The sequence below is a fragment of the Chelonia mydas genome, chromosome 4 (genome assembly GCF_015237465.2).
Source record: "Chelonia mydas isolate rCheMyd1 chromosome 4, rCheMyd1.pri.v2, whole genome shotgun sequence".
In the NCBI taxonomy this organism is placed as follows: Eukaryota; Metazoa; Chordata; order Testudines; family Cheloniidae; genus Chelonia; species Chelonia mydas.
In genome coordinates, this window is record NC_057852.1 from 139667726 (window position 1) to 139690595 (window position 22870).

Below are 22870 nucleotides of genomic sequence, written 5' to 3' on the forward strand. Positions count from 1 at the left end.
GTAAATAGTCCTTGAATCAAATCAGTCGGCCCTTCTGTTGAGACTAATTCAGCCTCTGTCTCCTTTTCATCTTCCTCCCATCCACATTTACTAGAGGCTGTTGAGACGTCTTATGAACTTTCAAATGCTTCCTACAGCTGAGCTCACAAAGCAAACCCATGGCAACATGTTCCTAAAGTGCACACGGTGTGCCACGCACGTTCTCAGCTAGGAGCCTGTTCCCACCCCACCCCCAAACTACAGCACATTCTCATTAATCCTCCAAGCTAACAGGCTCTGTTAACACCACTTGGGAGACCAGTTTCACAATTATACCCAATTATGCAGGAGATAATGGGAATCTGAAAGGTGACCTGAAAAAACAGAACGCCAAATCCCACTGATGTTACCAAGAAACAGAAGAACGGCCAGCCTGGGTCAGCCCGACGATCCACCTAGCCCAGTATCCTGCCCTCCGACAAGGCGGCGGACACAGAACCTTCACCGGGAACATCGGCAAGCCACAGGTGACCAAGCTGGACACAGAAGCAGGAGTCCGGAATGATAGTTCAGCTCTGTAGCTGCTCATCACAGCCACAACCTAAAACCTCACAGCTCCCATTAAAAATAATATCATCATCATCATCTAGTGGGGGTAGCTGCAGCTCACTGGTTAGCACACAGGACTAAGAGTCAGGACTCCTGGGTCCTGGTCTGACTGAGTCACTGGTAAACTCGCAATTGCTTTGTGATTCAAGGTCCATGTTACTGATAGCTGTGCAAAGGCAAGGGGTGGCCAATGCACTGCAGCCTCAAATTGCCCCCCCCCCCGAACACAGGCACTTTCACACCCTGCACGGTGAATTCCACCTCCTAGCATTCTTGGGCAGGCCAAGCAGGAATTTAAGGCTCCAGCCCAGGGGTGGCCAATCTGAGCCTGAGAAGGAGCCAGAATTAACCAAGGTACATTGCCAAAGAGCCACAATAATACATCAGCAGCCCCCCATCAGCACCCCTACCCCGCTCCCAGGGCCACCCACCTACCGGCAGCTCCACCGATCAGCACCTCCCCCTCCTCCCCGCACCTCCTGATCAGCTGTTTCAGGGTGTGCAGGAGGCTGGGGGGGGGGGGGGGAGGAGGAGTGAGGACACAGGAAGGGGTGGAGTGGGGGCAGGGCCTGTGGCAGAGCCAGGGATAGAGCAGTGAGCACCCCCCCCCCCCCCCCCCCGCCCCCGCACGTTGGAAAGTCGGTGCCTATACAAGGAGCCACGTATTAACTTCTGAAGAGCCGCATGTGGCTCCGGAGCGACAGGTTGGCCACCCCTGCTCCAGCCCATCATGCAGAGACTGACGGGTGAGAAGCGCTGTAGGAAAATTGCAGTCACACCCAGCTGGAGCAGGAACAGGCCAATATTTTAGTGGCCATCTGTTAGCTCCTGCCACATCGGTGCATTTCAGTGGGGTGGGGTTCCAGCATTTCTACTCTAATAAAACCATGAAAGTCACACAGCTGCATTGTGCCTCTGTTATAGGGGAGGCAGTGGGCACTAGTGGATAAGGCACTGGACTGAGAGTCAGGAGAAAGTTCTGTTCCTTGCTCCTTAGGGCAGGAATTGTCTTAGGTGTATGTACAGTGTCTAGCACAATACAGGCCTGACCCTGCTTGGGCCTCTAGGCCCAACCATAAAAATGTTGTAGGAGGGAAACCTGAACCAAACCCATCCAAAAGCAACAGCGCCCGTGGTAGCTGCCACAGTGGCAGGCTCAGAGGGCTTTTCAAGCCTCACTTGTTTCCTTCCAATTACACTGAAAGGCCCATCAGTAAAACCCAAGGGACCGGGCATTATGAAATAAAGCGGCTGAGCTCCGGAGGTCAACAGCAGGAGAGTGAGAAGCAATCGTGATGCTGGCTAAGTCAGGATACTGCGAGTCATTTATCACGGCAGATGTCTTCCTAAAAGCAAACCGATCCAGTCTTTTTTTAAGGCTCATAAAAAAGGAGCTTCCCCTCAACAAGGTTATTGAGACAGAGATGCCACATTGTAGGGAAAGTGTCACAGACGAGCCATTATTGTCTGCTTCCATCATTCTCTCCCCGCTCTGCTGGAAGATGCAGGTGCACTAACACTAGATCATGGGAGGCGGGGGAGGAACAAGGAGGGATAACAGAATGAATTTCAAAACAAGCGGCCTGGCAGCAAGATGGAGCAATCTGTAAAGGGAAGTGGTGGAATCTCTACCACCCGTGTCATTTAAAATCTGACAAAGGATGGATGCTTGTGCAGGCTTAAACCCGGTGGCTTCAGAGGTATGAAACCAGCTTCAGGATAAACAAAATCAGGATGGCTTAAAAAAAGGATGATTTTAAATAAGTTTTTCTTCTTAAAACAAGCCTGTTTAAAATGAAATCTGAATTTAATACAAAATATGTTAAGGCCTAAAATTATAATCTTTTAAAACATTTAAATAAAAAATAAATATGCTGAATTCATGAGCCTCTATCAAAATCTGAGTTAATGGCTGCTTTCCTGTACAAAGAAAGTCATGGGAAAAACATCTAACTTTTGAGGTCAAGCTTTATAAATACGGCACAATAGGTCATGCAATATATTAAGGGCTTGATCCTGCAGGGGACCCAGAGGCTGTGCTACTGGGTGCAGGAGACTGGTAAAGTCATCACAGTTGTTTGGACCACGCCTCTGACTCCAGGAGACACCATCATACATCTCACCTGCATCATCCACTGAGCCCACTAGCGTGGTCTCATGCTCCTGTTTTATAGCTTCTCCTCACCTGAGCTCTGATTGGCTCAATTCTCAAGTTATGAATATTCATAGAATCATAGGACTAGAAGAGACCTCAAGAGGTCTCCTTGTCCAGTCCCCTGTACTCATGGCAGGACTAAGTATTATCTTCTAGACCATCCCTGACAGGTGTGTGTCTGACCTGCTCCTAAACATCTCCAGCAATGGGGATTCTACAACCTCCCTGGGCAATTTATTCCAGTGCTTCACCACCCTGACAGTTAGGAAGTTTTTCCTAATGTCCAACCTAAACCTCCCTGGCTGCAATTTAAGCCCATTGCTTCTTGTCCTCTCCTCAGAGGTTAAGAGCAACAATTTTTCTCCCCCCTCCTCCTTGTAACAACCTTTATTGTACTTGAAAACTGTTATGTCCCCTCTCAGTCTTCTCTTCTCCAGACTAAACAAACCCAATTCTTCCAGTCTTTTCTCATAGGTCCTGTTTTCTAGACCTCTAATCATTTTTGTTGCTCTTCTCTGGACTTTCTCCAATTTGTCCACATTTTTTGAAATGTGACGCCCAGAACTGGACACAATACTCCAGTTGAGGCCTAATCAGCACGGAGTAGAGTGGAAGAATTACTTCTCGTGTCCTGCTTACAACACCCCTACTAATACAGCCCAGAATGATGTTCGCTTTTTTTGCAACAGCGTTACACTGTTGACTCGGAGTTAGCTTGTGATCCACTATGACCCCCAGATCCCTTTCTGCAGTACTTCTTCCTAGGCCGTCATGTCCCATTTTGTATGTTTGCAGTGATTGCTCCTTCCTAAGTGGAGTACTGTGCATTTGTCCTTAATGAATTTCATCCTATTTATTTTAGTCCATTTCTCCAGTTTGTCCATAAGAAAGGCCATACTGGCTCAGACCAAAGTCTAGCCCAGTATCCCGTCTTCCGACAGTGGCCAATGCCAGGTGCCCCAGAGGGAATGAACAGAACAGGGAATCATCAAGTGATCCATCCCCTGTCGCCCACTCCCAGCTTCTGGCAAACAGAGGCTAGGGAATTGACTGCTCATCCTGGCTAATAGCCACAGATGGACCTATCCTCCATGAACTTATCTAGTTCTTTTTTGAACCCTGGTAGTCTTGACCTTCACAACATCCTCTGGCAAGGAGTTCCATAGGTTGACTGTGCGGTGTGTGAAGAAATACTTCCTTTCGTTTCTTTTAAATCTGTTGTCTGTTAATTTCATTTGATGACCCCTAGGTTCTTGTGTTAAGAGGAGTAAACACTTCCTTATTTACTTTCTCCACACCAGTCAGGATTCTATAGACCTCAATCATATCCCACTTCTCCAAGCTGAAAAGTCTCCTCATATGGAAACTCTTCCATACCCCACTCATTTTTGTTGCCCTCTTCTGAACCTTTCCCAATTCCAATATATCTTTTCTGAGATGGGGCGACCACATCTGCACACAGTAGTCAAGGTGTGGGCGTGCCATGGATTTATATAGAGGCAATATGATATTTTCTGTCTTATTATCTATCCCTTTCTTAATGATTCCCAACATTCTGTTCGCTTGTTTGACTGCCACTGCACATTGAGTGGAATTTTTTCAGAGAACTATCCACAGTGACCCCAAAATCTCTTTCTTGAGTGGTAACAGCTAATTTAGACCCTATCCTTTTCCAATCCTCTGGAATCTCTCCCATCTTCCATAACTTTTTAAAGATAATCACCCATGGCTCAGACATGCCCTCAGTCAGCTCCTTGAGTGTTCTAGGGTGTATTTCATCAGGCTCTGGTGACTTGAAGACATCTAACTTGTCTGAGAAATTCTTAACTTGTTCTTTCCCTATTTTAGCCTCTGAGCCTACCTCGTTTTCACTGGCATTCGTTACGTTAGACTTCCAATTGCTTCTAAACTTTTTGGTGAAAACTGAAACAAAAAGGTCATTTAGCACTTCCACCATTTCCACATTTTCGGTTGTTATTTTTCCTCCCTCATTGAGTAACAGGTCTACCCTGTACTTGGTCTTCCTCTTGCTTCTAATGTATCTGTAGAATGTTTTCTTGTTACCTTTTATGCCTCTAGCTAATTTAATCTCATTTTGTGCCTTGACTTCACTCACCACAGAAACTTACTCTCAAAAAACACTCATCCACCCAATAACTCCCAACCCTTGCTTCTGGATGGTTCTAGGCCTTCCAATCAATGCCCTTGCTCTGTCTCTTTGCATGTGTACACAGACAGATACAAACACACAGAAACCCAGTAATTCCTCAACCGCCTCCCTTGCTTTCTTTCAACAGACACCACACTGCAGTGCAAAAGCTGTGTGTGTTACACAAACAGATGTCCTGGATTGTGATTAGTTCTTCTGTTTTTCTGGGGGTGGGCCAGAGGACTTCTGTGACAAGGGAGAATGTGCACTGCTGGTGTCAAAGCAAGACTCCGCGTGAAGAGGTGACAACATTCTTCAGAGCGCAGCCGCCAGGGTTGATTTCAAGAGGTGGGAACTGGAGAGGAAAAAACCTGCAATGGCTGCAGGTTGTAAAAAGACCCTATTTGGGAATATTTTCAAGAAATTCCTGTACCTCTGGGTAAAAAAGGAACAGGTGCCAAGTGTAAACAGCACAACAAAGAGATGCAAGGGCTGGTTCTCAGAATGAAACAACATCACGAAAAATGGTCCTCAGAAGGCAGTGACTGAAGATGAACAAATGGACTTGTCTGAACAAGCTGAATCAACTGGTTAGTAAACTTAATTTGGCATCGTTCTTACAGACTGCCTAGGACATCTGACTCTGCTAGTGAATGAGAACCTAGATTGTCATAAATCTGTGTTTTGGTCAAATTACTTATGAACACATTTTGAAATTCATACTAGAATTGGTATGTTATTAAATACCAGTTTACTGTTACTGTTGGACTTCTGAAATGATTTCTTTTATTGCTTAGTATAATCAAAGCTCCGAGGTGAAGATTTCCTGTTTAAAAGTAAAGTTTTATTGGGCACTTATGAATTCTAACATTTAAAAAACATCTCCCCCCCCCCCAAGCTGTTTGATATGTTGCTAGAGATAAGGGTTCACATAGATTTAGATAATCCTTATGATTTATTATTTTCCCTATAAAACTGGGTGTAGAATAAATGATATCATTTAAACAGTGGTACAAGCAGCTAAAGTAGGAGGATTCGTCCATTTGCAATCTTTTATTCTTTTTAAAGCAGTGCACTGGATAACAATGAGTGCGACTGGCTTAAAAAACAAAAACAAAAAAACCCATTGTTTCAGGGTCCATCTTCGACATAATGAACATCCATCATCTGCAACATCTACAGCTTCAGAGTCGTCTGCTGGCAACACCAGCAGTGCCGCAACTAAACATAAGTCCGCCAGGAAAATGCCTGTATCAAAAGACTTTCTTCATCATCCCATAAAACCATGGGTGAGTTCATAACCAGGACCAGCAAATTTCAGCAAGACTCCATCGATGAAAATATTGCCCTGTTCCTTTATGCAACAGAATCTCCCTTTCATCTTGTTCAGAACAAACATTTCAGCCACCTGGTTCAATCATTAGGACCATGCTACACTCCACCCCGCAGAGCGGACATTGCTGGATGCAGCGTATGAAATTGAACAGTGTGCAAAAAAACCTGATGGGAAATGTGGTAATCTGGGTCTTAATGGGAAGAGCAATGTACATAATAATCCAGTGATATGCACTTGTGAGCCAGATGGAGTGGTCTCTCTCAGTGGTTCACCACCTTTTTTTCATTTGCTCCTAAAAATTTTCAAATGGAGGCAGACCCCTTTGGAAATCTATTGTCTGTATACATAGTTGACTTCTGTTCAGTCAGTTTTCAGTCTAGGTCTTTCCCAGACCCTTTAGACAGCGTCATATGTGGTGCATGGACCACAGGTTGAGAATCACTGGTCTATCTTACAGAAACAATTGATCCATCAGGAAGTCCCCATACAGCAAAATACGTAAAAGTAGCAATAAAAACTCTAACACTGAACAGAAATTCAAGTGCGTAGCTTTGTCACAGGTGATGCCACAAATGTAGCAAAGATGAGAGGAAACCTAGAAGAAGGTAATGAAGGGAACGTGAAACTTATAACATATGGTTGCAGCGCTCATCGGACACATTTTTTAGCCAAAGACTTGAGTGCACCTCCAGGAATAAAGGAGAATGTTGCTGAAACTGCAAAATACTTCCATGACAACCACTTTGCTTCAGCTTCACTGAAAAGAGCAGGAGGATCTGAACTAATTCTCCCCCAAGAGAGACAATGGACTTCAGCGGTTGACTGCTTTTGAGCTATTTATTAAGAACTGATCTATTTTGATGACAATTTGTGAAGCAAAATTGTGACAATACAGATGGAACTATCACAGCAAAAGTCATCAACAACTAAAGAGAAATGTAGAAGATCTGCCCAATATACTGAAACCTACTTCCATAGCCTTGGACAAACTGCACAAAGATTGCTGCTGGACTGCTGGCATATGGCAAGAACCTCAAGAGACACTGAAGAAAGAAATACCCAGCATCAGAGTTAGATTGCAAGCAGCAAAGCAGCAGATGGATCAAGCACTTACTCCACCTCATTTTCTCGCCAGTATTCTCAACCCAAAGTCCCGGGATAACTGCTGAAGCAGCAGCAGAGCGGAGGTGAACTACTCGAGCAATACATGTTTGCTGATTATGTTTTTAAAGAAAGTCACAGCACTGAACTGGTGGAAGTCATTAGCTAAGCACCTGGAACCAGAGTATGTTGAAGAGCTAAACCAGCTTTTGACAGCAGTAGGCTTTTCTGCAGGCAAAGAATATTTCCTTCATTTGGACTAATTCATTCAAAGTTGAGAAATCGATTAGGAGTTGAAAAAAATCAGGAAAACTTATCTGACTTCCAGTCTATGAATACAAACTTGGAGGGAGTGGATAAGATCTACTAGTTTAAAAAGCCTGAGTAACTCAGGAGACTATTGTCTCATTTTCAAGAGACTCAGGCAAGTGGGAACTTTTAAGCTCCAGTCACTTTCATTTAGGCATATTTGAAATTTTTCCCTGGCTAAGCTGAAATAATCCATTTAATTCACTGACTACAGTTAATTCTTCTGTTTAAGAAATCATGTAGCTGTAAATGTGAAACATGTTTTGATGAGAAGTTTATGTATCTAACACACCCCAGGTTGTTTTCTTTAATAAAAATAAATGTTATTCACTGTTTTAAATTAAATTCCAGTCACATCCTACTGGAGCTTGATACAAATCATGAGCAAAAAGTTAATTATCCAGTAAACAAGCAATATGTCATTCACTATTTTCTAACACACTGAACATGTACAAGAAGAATTGGAAAATATTAAGCTATGTAATTGCTCAATTAGTTGTATAAAGTTAATTAATCTCCAAAATAACAAAAAGATGTACCAAATCTAGCATAAAGGCTCTATTTAGTTGTAAATCAACATGTTTTGGTGGTTATAAACAACCAACGAGAATGCACCTCTCTTCAGAAAATAACTGAAGTACAAATGGAAAAGCCGATTTAAATCTCAGATTTAAATTGAGACTTTCCACTGCATTTGTCGTGCTAGGCGCTGGACAAATGCAGAACACACAGGGCCTGCCCCCAGCAAGATCACAATTCAGGAGGGCACAGCGCACTTTAAGCAGCAGGTCTGACCCACCAGGCCAGATTCCTTACACGTCTCCTCCTGTGGCTGATCCACACAGGACACCAGCTCCTTACAGTCCCAGCCACACTGTGTGGCTCAAGCTCGAGAAGTCTGATGCTTTCAGCTCCAGAGGCCCCTAGTTCAATCCCTGCTGATGGAGGCAGTCGCACATGGACACTTTGTGCCCAGGAACTTGAACTGACTCTTCCAGGCTCCTTCCATACAGGGGCCTCCATGGAGCCAATAATACGGTCACTGCTGCCCTTGGATGTCACTGCACCCAGGCAAAGCCCTCGCACACATATGATTTACACCAGGGCAGCTTTGTCAGCACTGATGCCAACTGCATCTACACTAGATGTTTGCACTGGTGCAGCCAGGCACCTGAATCCTAGCACAGCTCCCAGAGGGGAAAGGCCCTTTATCACTCCTTTGATAAGCCAGCTCCACGCCAAGCTAGGCACGTTTAGACACAGAATCCTGTGACTTGCCTGGTTCATATATACAAAATCTGCAACTATTATTGTCTCCTGTACCTGGTTTGGAATCTGTCTGTTCCCACCAGCAGCAGGACCTTATCTGATGCATATATGCGAGGGGTTTATTGAAAAAAGAAAACCCCAGATCCTTGGTGGAATTGGAGGAAAGAAAAAAAAAAAACACTCCTTTGAACGTGACATCCATCGAACCCAGAACTAGGCCTTAGCAAGTGAATGGTGAGCAGGTCCCAAAGGCCTGTTCGTTTTATACTCTGCCATTTCTGGGGTGCCCTTTAGCAGAGGATTTAAAAGCATTTTTAAAATACTGAAGGGTCACAATCTCTACACCGCAGCAGGGAGCAAGCCCCCCAGCCTGCAGGAGCTGGAGCAGGGTGGACACTGCGGATCCAGCAGGAACTCAGGCCAGCCAGCCCAGTTAAGACCCAGGGGGTGGGGTGGGCTTAACAGCCTGAGCAGCTGCCCAATCCAATTGGTATGCTGCTATGTCAGCACGCTGGCACAAGCCCTGGCAGCATGACCATGTCTGTTCTTAGGGTCGCTGCCAGCTGCAGGCCAGACATACCCAGGGAGGTTTACAAACAGCCTTAACATTTGGGGAGGGGGGGGAGGGAGGCGGGAAGGCACCAGGCACCCAAGTGAGCTGGGATTTTCATGTGCCCACGTGGCCTGAGTGCCCAGTGGCTGGCATGCTCCAAGAGCGCGGGGTAGGGGTGGGATCTAACTAATTATCTGACCCCCATCACCGTAGCACCTGAGCCATTAACGCATTTATCTGCCCAACAACCCAGGGAGGCAGGCCGGTGCTCTTATCCCCATTGCACAGATGGGAACTGAGGCACCAAGAGGCTAAGTGACTGGCCCAAGGTCACACAGGCAGTCTGTGGCAGAGCCAGGAGTTGAACCACTGGGCCAGCCTCCCTTTAGTCTCTGGGATGGGCACCCACGCCTACTCTCAGAAGGGCCCAGGATCCAGAGATCCAGATCCAGAGCTGCCCCGGGTGCAGGAGCCAGTCTGGCAGGTCGGAGGCAGGACTAAGACAGCAGGATACAGTGCTCTGTAGCCCGGGCACCCTTAGACCAGACAACACCAAGCGTAACCATGCCCCCGCATCCTGTGGGGAGACCAGGAGGGAGGGAGAGGATGTACTGAGGGTTTATGGGATTAGGCCAGTGAGGGAAACCCAGATTAGGCGAGGAAGTCAGAGAGGCAGGAAGGAGGGCTGAGGGCATAAAGCCAAGGGGCCACTGAGGGGGCTGCAGGGCAGCACCTTACCGTGCCAGGGTCACACACAGGTCCGTCAGAGGGACGCAGGCTTCAGGCACAGGCTGTAGGCAGAACCCAGCAAGTTGGTAACGTTTTTCTGCCTTTTCCAGAGGGGTGCGAGGGGAACAGGCTGGCTGGGAGGATCAGTAATGAGACAGCAGAACCTTGGACCTCGAGAACATCACAAACTCAAGCCAAAGCCGAGGTGACTGAACCTGGTACCACCCAGTGACCCGCAGTAGTTAAGGAAGGGGTGAGCGGAGCCAGCTGCTTCTCTGCTGAACTCTTACTCTGGTCTCATTCTCCCAACCCCCCAGCTTGGCTCATCTGCGAGTCACACACCTCATTTGACACTTCAGTGGGAGCTCTCCGGGGCCGGGACTGTCTTCTCCACTATGGGCATGTGCAGCGCCTGACACAATGGGGCCCTGCTCCATGAGCGAGGCTCCTAAGCGGTACCATAACAGAAATAATAATCTCTAGGTGTCACCTGGATGGCTCAGAGACACACCTTGTGCAGGCCACACCACTCCAGCAGGCAGGGAGTTAACGGACTTCACACAAGCTTGCAGGCTGGGGAAGGAACACAGTCAGGCACCAAGAGGGAGAGATGGCTGCGGTTTGGGGTGTGTGCATGTACACCCAGAGACACACTCACCCACCTCACCCCCCTTTGGGGAGGAAGATGGTCTCTGCACCCAAATGGGCCAGGCCTGTTCTCTCACCCAGCCCGGGTTCGCACCACTCACTACAGGGTTGACTGCTCCCTTCCTCGCTGAACCCGCTCACCCACTCCATGGAGGGCACACAGGCCCCGAGTCTGCAACTGGACCCGGGCAATCTTGCCCCCAAAGCAGAGTCCCAATGAAGTCAACAGGGTGTCACGCGCGTGGGGAGGTTTGCCCAGGCAGATCCTGCCGTAAGATCGGGGCCATGGCGAGTACACAACACCAACTGGGGGAGGGACGGGCACAGAGGAAGAAAAAAAGATAAAAAGCTGAGAGAGGAGAAGTGGGAAGCAGCCGAGGGAATGCCGTGCAGCGATATGGCTGGCACAGGATGCACAGAGGGGCTGATGAGATAGCAAGGCAGACGGAGAGAGACAGACTCGGGAAGTGGGGGAGGATGGCTTCTTGACTAAGAACACAGTATTTGAGGAACATCACAACCCGTATCCACAGCAGGCACGTGCTGGCCGTGTCGCTCTAGAACTTCTCTCCGAGTTTCACAGACTTGGGGAAAATGGAGAAGGATGAAGCTCTTCTGCTGGGTACTACCCGTCAGGAGGAAGGGGACAGAACATGCAGAGAGCGTCGGGGGGTCATCTAGCCAGCTCTCGCCTGGTGCGTTCGGGACAGTTAACAAAGATACATTTCACAGGGCATTACACCGAGGGCATTACACACAATTACTTCTAACACCTCACTCAGTGAAGAGGATCTTATATGCCTGCTTTACAGAGAAAATGAGGCACAGGAAGGGGAAGTGGCTTGCCAAAAGCCACATGACCAGACAGTAGCAGAACCCAGGACCCCTACCCCCAGACCTACTCAGCTCCCCAGATCACAACGCCTCTGGATTTAATCATCTTAAACCCACTGATAAATGTCTCTGTCCTAGGACTAGGCCTCTGGCCTCAAGCTTCCTAAACAAGCAGGCAGGATGGAGAAGGTCCTGCCCCTGCCCCCCGCCCCTCATCCCATCTCCTTAAAGTCAGAGAGAGAGCCTAGAAGCACCTGTCCCTTATTTCCTGCTTCTTCTCATGTCCTTCAGGAGGGCTTCACCCCATTACTGGGGGTTTCAGGCGAGCAGGGCAGATTGCCTTCCCTTTCGCCCCACCTTGCAAGCTCTGAACCCCTCCATCACCTGGCTGCACACCCCACCAGGGTCACTTATTGCAAATCCAGCGCAGACACCACACTCGCTGCAGAGCGACTCCTTTCACCCGAGGCTTGCAGGCAGAATTATTTTGAAACAAGCTGAGCTCTAGCCTCTTGGTGGAAGATCCAACAGGATGCATAATGCAATGCACAGCGACAGTCAAAAGGCAATCAAGGCTGGCCACACGCATTCAGCAAATCACACAAGGGAACGCAAGCTGGAATGAAATGATATAGGGCGAGGGAACATTAGCCGAACTCCTAAGTGCATCTGCTTTGCTCTTTAATAGCTTACTTCTAATGGACCAGGTTCAGTAAATAATTTGATGGAGTAACTGTATTCGCTGGTCATTAATTATGGTCTGAGATGCTCTCCATCCAAAGATGGGCAGCTGAGACACTGCGTTAACCCTTTCACCCCACCAAATATTAAAGGATCGGGCTGCAGGGGGGGAAATCAGTTATGTTGGGGAAAGGCAGCCACAAAAAAGAGTACAGAGGACCCCAGAGCAGCTGCTGGAATAATAGCCCAGCCCTCAGGTGTTATTTATTACTAGTATCCAAGTGGCACCCAAAGGCCCCAGCTGAGCTCTGGGGCCTATTGCACCGGATGCTGTGCACACGCACATAGCAACAGCCCCTGCCCTGAACAGCTTGCAATTTAAAGAGACAAAGAAGAGATTATTAATCCCATTTTACAGAGAGAGAATCGAGGCCCACAGAGATTATGTGACTTACCCAAGGTCATATAGGATGTGTGTGGCAGAGGTGTGGGAATTGACCCCAAACCCCCAGAGACCCAGCTGAGTGCCTTAACCACAAAACCTTCCTCTGAGAAGGTATATACAATGAAGGACCACCAGAGTACAGCTTTTTAATACCTATGAAAGAGTTAATCAACTCTCAGACCTTTCTAAGTCACAGCAAGGGCCCTCATGGTCACTGATCAGCCACTAACAGCGTCTCTGGAGAGCCAGATGGTTCTGTCTTTTATCCCACTGGTGGGGCGTTGCCACTAAGTCAGCTAAGGGACCTGTGGTGGGCAGCGTTGGGATGACAGTCAGCCTGCATTGGTCTCCAGTATCGAGAGCACGGCAGCTCCTCTGCTTTCATAGGTCCATTACTCTCTTAAAGGGGACCTGCAAAGGGTCGTGCCCTGTTTGCTGCCTCATGGCACATAAAGTAGGTTTTTTTTCTTGCTTTTCACATAACAGATATAGCAGGAATGTCAAGTTTTGTCTCCCCTTGTAAGAGGGCATAAGTGGAGGTCTTGGATATGAACGGCAAGCAGCTCTTAGCCTTCCCTTACAGTTTCTGAATCTTTAACAGCAAGCTCTTTTCTCCAAACTGCTTATTGGGCATTTGAGTTCAGCAGATGCCAAAAACAGTTTTAAACCATCCAAATTAATATCACTTTCCCACATCATGAATCCAGTTTCGCTTCCTTTGTGATGTTTACATCTTAAGCCTCCTAAATTCTCCAGTATTCCAAACCGGCTTCCCATCAAGAAGTAGCCTAGACCTGAATATCTAATGTACAGAAACCCAAGCAGCAAAACTTGGCCTGCAAAAACTCTTGAGGCCCACAATATGCATCAAAGCATCAAAAAACTGAGATGAACCTCATTTGTCTATCTCCCTGCAAAGGTTGCCTTTAACAAAGCCGTTAGAGTTGAGAGGCAAACTAGACAGCTATCATTATCCAAGACAAACACAACACTGGTGCAACAATAGCGAACCAGATCCCATATTTAGATGCCTGCTCTGTATTGGCTCCATTCACCTCCACGAAGCACCAGTCTAACCGTCTCATCAGAAAGCGACAGCAGGAGGGAACCCAGCCCGGAGAGCGCAGCTGTGGGTACGTGACTGGCATGAGCAACATGTCAGAGATTAACGCCTGCCCAGCAAGATACGTACGTGCTGCTGCGAAACCGGCAGCTGAGCACATACTGTATTCTCCTCGGAGCAGTCAGTCAGTCAGCATAGCTTACAACTTCACACTGCCTCCAGCTAGGATTTAGAGAATACCAGCAGGGCTAGGAAAGGACAGTCAGTCTAGAAAGAAAGCATCAGGTAGATAAAATCTGTCTGTGCTTTCAGTTCAAACCTGTTCAGGACACGCACTGAAATTCTCTAGCTGCACGATATTCAGAAATAGCTGCACTTCCTGCCCCAGAAAGCTGGAGATAAGAAGCCGCCTTTCATCTCTAAGTCACTGATGTGAATCGAGCGCAAGCCAGGAGCTCTGCACCCACCAGCAGCTCCCCGCCCCCCCAGCTCACCTCTGCCTCTGAGCGCGCCACGTGCCCGCTTTTTCCCCCCAAACTCCCAGCGCTTGTGCCGCGAAACAGCTGTTTCGCACGGCAAGAACTGGGAGGGAGGGGGAACGCGATGCGTTCAGGGAATAGGCGGGGCTGGGGTGGCGACAGAGACTTTGGGGAAGGGGTTGGAATGGGGACGGGGCGGGGCCATGGGGCACAAGCACCCACCGGCGCCGGGGAAAGTTGGCGCCTATGCCTCTGATGGCTGTTTAGTGACTAGCATGGGACAACAGCTTAGCCCAGCTCCCAGCACACAAATGCCCTCCACACCCACAGAGTATGTGCCCCTCTGTTAGCACTGCCAGCAGAACCCCCATTGAGTGGGCCATCCAGACAGGAGTTCTCTCCCCTCTGGAGACGGTCATTGACTCAGGAAGAGGACCTGCTGCTGTCTGTTCTGCACTTCTCCTGGGGTGTGAACACGAGGCTCAGATCTCAGTACTGCCCAGCCAGTGCCAGATTCTAGCTTAATAATGGATTTAAAAAGCTGCAGCCTGACAGTTCAGGAGACAGCCAGCATAACCTTGAGCAGGAGACAGGGAGCCTAGAACTCCTGGGTTCCAATTCAGGTGCGGACCCAGATTCCCTCTGTACAGTCAATTCACTTCTCTATGCCTTAATCTCCCCCACCCACCACCACTGCTGCTGAAGCAGGGTTCATTCATTACTGCTCACGAAAGCGTGAAGACCCTAGGATGGAACGCAGGGCAGTAAAGCATGCCCTTAGGTCAAATACCTAGCAACGAGCAAGTACTCCTTTTCTTACAGCTAAGGTAGGTGTCACATGCTCATTGTCAAATCCTGCCCCGGGGGAAGTACCCCCTGAGGCATGGAGACAGCAGGCAGTGCACATGCAATATCCTAGCTTGGCAGTACGATCAGTCCGCCCTCTAAGACTGGCCCTGGTGACTATCAAAGCCTCGGATTTACAGCCAGAAGAGTTATTCTCCTAGCTCAGACAGTCGGCGCTTGTGCTTTTGGGGTTGAAGTCCCTGGATTTGATCCCTACCATCACCCAGGGACCAACTGGTGCCCACAAGCAGAGGGCACAGGGGCTCCAGAGGGATTTACAAGGGATCTCCTAGGTCAGATAGCTGCAGAATAGTTCACCAAAGGGTGGCACGTGAGATCTACTGTTCTTGCCAGTAGCCTGCTGGTCATCAATCATTACGAGATGTACATACAGATACTATCTAAAGAGTTCTGTGCCTAGGCTGAAAATTATGCTCTTATGGGCTTGGAGTTAAGGCAGGTCACCAGGAGGTGACATGCCACGGAGATGTATCCCTGTCTGGCCCTTGGCGCATTGTGGATTGTCTGCCCCCACTGTTGCACACTGAGCCACGGGCAAATAGAGAGATTGTGAAGTCAACAAAAGAGGAAATCTACAGGAAGAAAGAAACTGCAGGATGTTAGCTGTTCGGCTGCGTGTGTGTGTGTGTTCTCCCTGCGTGCTGCCCCAGCTCTGCACAGACAGCCGGCACGGCAGACCTCACGCAAACCGCCCAATGACCACAAGATCCATTACGGTATGAAGGCACCAGGCCAGGTTTATTGTAGACAGAGCACGGTAATAGCACCTGGCAAACTCGACGAGGATACTAAGACATGTATGCCCATGACAATGGACACAGCTCAGCGAATGGTGGGATTTTCCATTCCCCCCTCGGCCGGACAAAGATACTCCCTCAGAGATACATCTTTATACCCTGAATCAAACAAATTAGTACTGCCTCTGACATGGTTAGTTACTGGCCCCTGACGTGGCTAGTTATCACCCATCACCTTGTACATGTTGGTTCGATCAAAACATCTCTATTGATCACACAGTCATCCTGACCTGATCTTTTAGGAGGGGTCAGCGTGTTCCTGTTATCCTTGGTGAATGTGTTTGTACCATCCTGGATATTGGGATGTTCTGGTACCACTCTTCAGGAATGTGTCTGTGTGAGTGCTCTGTGCCTAGCACTTCTTAGGGATGTGTATTTCTGCAATATCAGCCCTGTTCTTGCCAGATTGCCTCCCTTCTGCGCTGCCTTCAGAGCTGGGTGACCGGAGAGCAGCAGCTGTTGGCCGGGCGCCCAGCTCTGAAGGCCGCGCCCCCAGCAGCAGGGCAGACGGAAGGGTGGCAATGCTATCTGATGCCATGCTTCTGTGCTGCTGCTGGCGGCAGCTCTGCCTTCAGAGCTGGGCTACTAGCCAGTGCTTTCCAGCCGGCCAGCTCTGAAGGCAGCGCCGCCGTCAGCAGCAGTGCAGAAGGGTAGCAGTACTGCAACCCCCCCCATCAAAAAACTTGACACACACACACGCACGCACCTACCTCCTTTTTGGGTCAGGACCAGTGTTTCCTCTAATTTTTCCCATGCATGTGCGGAATGAATTTGGTTATTTGCACCAATACGGAGGTGATATGTGACACATCACCTCCATATTGGTGCATATAACAAAACTCATGTGGTGGGGGTGGGGCCAAGGGGTTTGGAATGTGGGAGGGGGGCTCAGGGCTGGGGCAGAGGGTTGGGGTGCAGGGGGTGAGGGCTCCAGCTGGGGGTGCAGGCTCTGGGGTAGGGCTAGGAACGAGGGGCGTGGGGTCCAGGATGGGGGTCTGGACTGGGGCAGGGTGTTGGTGTGCAGGAGGGGTGAGGGCTCCGGCTGGGGGTGCAGGCTCTGGGGTGGGGCTGAAGATGAGGGATTTCGGGTGCAGGCTGCCTGGGTGCTATGGCAGGGAGAGAGGACTCTCCCCAGCAATCTCTCCCTGCCGCAACAGGTCCGTCCTGGGGGAAAGGCACCATTCCCTGCCACAGCCCTGAGCCCCTGTGCAGGGCTCAATAGGCAGCTGTGCGGCTGCGCAGCTTAGAGGCAACTTAGGTCAGGACCCCTATGATTACAACACCATAAAACTTCAGATTTAAATAGCTGAAATCATGAAATTTATGATTTTTAAAATCCTGTGACTGTGAAATTGACCAAAATGGACCGTGAACTTGGTATGGCCCTACTTATAAACCAGGGTATCCCCAGGAACCATCACACCTACCAGCGCTTATGTGTATCTGGCCACACAGCTGATGTGTGCAGTACGATCCTGACTCGGAATAAGCTTGTGCGGAGGTATCCAGCTTAATGACGTAACTGATTAATGCACACATCCACACAAGCTTATTCTGAGTCAGTAGCATGGAGATCCCATGCCATCTGACCAAAAAGCGCCTTAACAGCCGACCACAGATGAACCACGGATGCCCACATGCGAGCTGCCATCCGACCAATCCTGTCGATACACACACGCCAGCGGGAGTTTTATTGGGTGTGTAAAATATGTTCCAATAAGCCGGTGCCAGAGCCAGGGACACGTTCTTGAGACAAGGGGGCCATATCACACCACAGCCGGGAGTACCTAGCTCAGGGGTATGGAGTCCACTGAATTCCCAGCAGACACATGCCAAAGAGGAGGAAGGTTTGCTTAGGCCACAGGTGTTAATACCCACGGCGGGAAAAAGCCTTTGAAATGCTCAGTAGTGCTTAGGCAAAGGAGGCGGCAAAGAATTTGCATCGCAGGGAGAGCAGGATCATTCAAGTGTTTGGTTAAACAGGAAAGATACAGCACTAAGTTGAGTAGTGGGGAGAATGGAAGAACCAGCTTGCTCCGAACAGTTCTGGCTGTACAGACTCCAGTGCACGGGGGCCTCTGTGTTCAGTGGCAATATAAATAATAAGCTGGGTTTAGATGATGAAAAGCTGACACAGTTAACCATTGGAGGCATGTGGGAAAGAGACACCATGTGGCACCCTGACGGGCCAATCAACGCAAGGAAGAGGTGTGATCTGAGCACACGGCTGGGGGTATATCGACACAGCCAAAAAAAAGAACTAGTGTGTGGTCTTAACTCCAGTTGACTGTGATGAGTTAAAAGAGTGCTGAAGGCCCAGCAGCTTGGGTTAGAAGCTTTAATTTTAAGTTTCAACCTTATAAGTTTTAACTCAAGCTGCTAACCTGCGTTGCCAGATCTTCACTGCCGTTTTAACTCAGGTTAGCTAACTCAGGTTAAGAGCAGGATTTATTTTGCAGTGTAGTTATGCCCTGAGGAGAATTCCTGGGTTCTTTTCCTGGCTCTGCCATTTGCTCATCCTTGTTCTCTCTGTGTGCCAGTTTCCCCCAGACATCAAATAAGGGTGACAAATTACCTGCTACACCGGCTGCTGCCAGGCTAAGGTCTGTGCCTTAAGTGCTGTGAGATCACCCCACCCAAGACACCGAGGGTGAAGGGCCATTGGCTCATGAAGCTCTGATGAAGCGGAGGAAGGAAGAACACTTATATCAAGCTGACATGAACCCAAAGTCAGGGGCTATGATTTATGAGTGCCGATAGCCCCGGGGGAATGAACCTGCAAGTTTGCACGGCACAGAAGACTACCAACAGGCATGATACAGTAGCCCACACGTGTTTTAAAATAGATATTCAGGTAGGCCAGGGCTGGCTCCTTTCCCTAGCTCTAGGTTTCAGATTTGCAATCCTGCATCCATAAGAGAGCAATGGAGGTGATCATCTGCCTCAGCCAGCTAGCAAGTTGCTACTGCTTGGTTTTCCCTCAATCGTAGCAACACAGCTCTCTGGGTGCCTACATGGCCCAAACCATTGCAGCAGCTTAGCCCCTGAACATCCACCAATTTATCCTCAACACATGAGAGCTTAGCTCCCATTCGGGCACTCACATGAAATTAGCGAGGATCACCTTCAAACTCGGGCCTAACACCGCACAGGACATCTGGGGAAATAGAACCCAGACCATCCCACTGCCAGTCCCCTGTTCCAACCACTAAACCAAACAGGGACCTCCATGTAGATTTCACACACACACGGTATCAGTCTGCCATGGAACACATTGAATAATAATTTAAAAGACTGTTTGGAGAAAGAATTCAAGCTGGGAATACTGAATTTAAAAATTAATCAAAGATTAATTATGGAGCCATTTGGGTCAGTCAAGTTCTGTACAAAAGTAACATTCTCATTCTAGGGCAGAGGATAATCCACTTTGGAAGAGGAAATATATTTTAAACCCTTTTCACTCTGCTTAACTACCTCAGTGCATATTTTCATCAGCTTTTGGCTCCTTCCTCCAGCCTCCTAACTGGATACAGCTGCAGACTTTATAGCTTTTCCACTAATGCCACACACACGCTGCTCCCCTCCCCCGCCGATTTATTTACCGTGTTAATCTTAGGGAGACAGAGTGGGCGATTTTCGCCATTAGCTTGTAATATCAATCGCAAAAAAGGAGCTGGGGGTTCTGCCTCATGCTTCAGGCACAATACCGAGGGTGAAGATCTTGCAACCATTGTATAGTTATCTATTTACGGCCACATCACCAGTGTCCAGTCACCTGCCTCCCTCCTTTGCAATACAAGCAGCGTTAACCACGCCAGAGCAAGCTTCACTTCAGAATACATGCTCTTATACTAGTGCTGCATTGACGCTAAGATCCCTAGGCTCCCCACCCCCTAGGAAAAAATCTGAAGGTAACCAGCTCACAAACTGGTAAATTCCTTCTCCACACCCATCATACCTAGCTTACCAGTGTAATGATCCCCTCCCTTCCCACTCGAATCCAAGGCAGAGTTTGAACCTAGGACCTTCTATAGCACAGCACAGACCTCTACCATGTGAGCCAGGGGGGCAACTTCATTAGCTGGCAGCAGCAGTTAGTTTAATCTTCCAGACAACCAGCCACTAGAGGTGGACATGCTGCAAATTTGGTCAGCATGTTAAGCCTGTAAGAGCTTTAGGACCCACAAACACCCCTTCGACAAGTTACAGTGAATGCACAGTGCTTTTGCAGGGAACTGTAGGCTGAAGGGATGGGACGCAGCATGAACGCAAACTGTTCTCTCTTTAAATCAAAGGCCAGTGCCCCCTCCATTAAAGGTGCTTAGGCAAGTCCCCTAATCAGTTTTCCCCAGAATTCTTATGACATTAAAAAAAAAAAATCATCTACATTGCCCTTCTTAGTCAAAACATATGTTAAGTGTAGTATACACCACATTGATAGGTATTATGTGCACAATATTAATAGACTATAATTCTTTTTTAAGTGCTGGGAAGTTATGTTAACTGAATGTATTAGGCTCTTCCTACAATTCTGTTCACCACAACACTTCACAAAGCTGGAGTCAGCTTTGGCATTAGAAAATGGGACACTTGTTAAAGGCAAAATACATTAATGTTCTGCACTGGCAAAAACCAGGAGAGGTACCTTCAAGGACCAGTACCTGGAATGTTGGTACCCAAAACAAAGATAAGGAAGGTACAGAACAAGTGAAAGATGTGAGACAGCCTGGTGGGTTGGGTTTTAGGGATGTAGAGAGAGTTTTGTAACTTGTAAAATCATCTTATGAATACTGCTAGCTGAAATGCAAATCTCTGAAGCACACCTTCTGTGTAAAGTGAACACACTGCAAGAATTTGCTTCCCATACCTCCTTTCCATATTGCATTGTTGTGTCTTTAGACAATAACCAAACCTAACCAACTCTGTCTGGTCTCAAGGATTTTAAAGAACAAAATGGAAGTGCAGTCAAACAACTGGCCGCACCTTGTGGAGTCAATGCCCTGATGAGCCCAGGTCAGGGCAACTGGGATCAAACGTTAAAACTGACCATCTTTAGAATTCTATTGTGTTGCCTTTTGAATATTATTGTTACAACCATTTACAACCTCTTTCACCCCCACCACCAACCCCCATCACCATGGTACCCCGGCATCTCAAAAGGCTGAAATGGAGACATCAAAACCTCAGTAAGAAACCAAACATCATGATCCTCTGCAGCCCTCATCCTATCCTTAACACTAGGAAACCAGGGGCACGTCTACACTGCAATAAGAGACCCACAGGGGGAGGGTCTCAGAGCCTGGGCCCAGCCTGAGCCTGAACATTTACACTGCTATTTTAACCCCCAGAGCCCGAGCCCACTGACCCGGGCTGAGTCTTGGTTCTGCAGGTTTTTTAGTGCAATGTAGATGTACCCTGGAAGTCCAGGTTTCCCTTTCTGGCTCAGAGACTCAGCTTAACCCGCTTCAAGCACTCTGACCAGGTGACCCCCACCACCTAGTCCAGTGGCCCAGCTAGCTGGCTCATCCGTGATCCTGTCTAAGACCTGGGACTTGCCTCCAGTGTTAACGTTTACAGGGGAAGGAGACTGTTGCATCTCAAACAGGGAGCAGAGGTTTAGCTGAGCGCGATAATGAGCAGCCAAGTATGGTGATGAACAAAAACTAAATGACTCCTCCCCATTCTAGATAACCTCACAGTAGATCCAGTGTCAGCTTTTCCCAGACTGGAGATAAGGTGACTATTTCAGCCAACACAGTCATCATTATTCATAAACAACAAGATCTAAACTCTGTCCATTCAAATGTGTTTCACTGCGTTTCTGTGTTCTGAACTATGAGGGCCCAACCCTGCCCCACATCACTGGCATTACATCCCTGGGCAATCACGTGTGTTTAGAAACATGCTAGCCAATAAGAGCAATATTTTACCTTTCTATATCCCCCCTTACCTCAAGGCATTTCACAAACACACCCCTGTAGGACAATCACCTCTGCTTAAACAGCTTCCAGAGTTCACGGACATATCAGTCCATGGCCTGAAAAAAAATTGCAAGACACCTGCAAACAAAAGGCCAGTATTAGACAGGAAGGAAGGAACTGGCACGGACCTCTAGAGACCTGGAAGCCCAGTGCCCCCCTGCTCCTGGGAAAGGCGAGGGTGCGGAGATTCCTACCAGGGCTTTCTCAAAGGACAGTGCACAACTGGTTCCACCTTTCCTATCGGACTCTGGCAAGTAGCAACCTCAGCCCTGGGCTCTTCTTTTGTTGATGGAAGAGAAAAAGACCCCCCCCCCCTCCAAAAAAAGACTCCCTGGTAGTTTTGGAATATGGGAGGGGTAGGAAATAGACACGGGGTAAAAGAGGTTTGATAGTCTACCCTGTACCCTATCCCTCCTCTGCCTCTGTTTTCAGCTCCTCCACCCCGCGCGAACAGCTGAAGTGCTCCTTACTGCTGATCACAGCTTTAGCCCAAGCAGCCGCTAAGTGCAACTGACAGGATTCTTGACTGTTCCCTGGGGCTCACCGCTGCAGTGTAACTGCCCAGTCTCTTGCTCCTTCCGCACTGCCGCGCCTTGGGAGAGAGACAAGCAGCAGCCTTGCAGACACAGAACGACTACGCAGCACTAGTTCATACTCCGTGGGTTTTCTTTGTCATCACAATGAGATGAACATCAGTTTCTACATAACGAATGTGTAAGGCCAGCGGTTCTCAAATGCGGTCACCAGGGGCTTTTTTTGCGGCCTCAGCCTCATGGACTGTTATGGGGGGCGGGGACAAAATAGCAGCCCTTTCCTGTAGCTCCTGGATGCCCAGCCTTGGTGTCGATTGCTGGGGCCACCAGCATTGGTTGGGCCCTGCTCCCCC

At 48.4% G+C, this 22870-nt stretch overlaps 1 protein-coding gene across 7 annotated transcripts in view; it reads right to left on the minus strand.

Annotated features, from left to right (window-relative positions):
• C4H20orf27 (chromosome 4 C20orf27 homolog) overlaps positions 1–22870 on the minus strand; it is a 145049-nt gene that overhangs the window by 118221 nt on the left and 3958 nt on the right. The window contains exon 2 of one of the 7 annotated variants that reach the window (XM_037898431.2): positions 21994–22062. The exons of 5 other annotated variants lie outside the window; for them this stretch is intronic. The gene's annotated coding sequence lies outside the window, so the exon portion shown is untranslated. Of the gene's footprint in view, positions 1–21953; positions 22063–22870 lie in introns of all 7 variants that reach the window. One more of the 7 variants, XM_037898430.2, reaches the window with a different exon arrangement.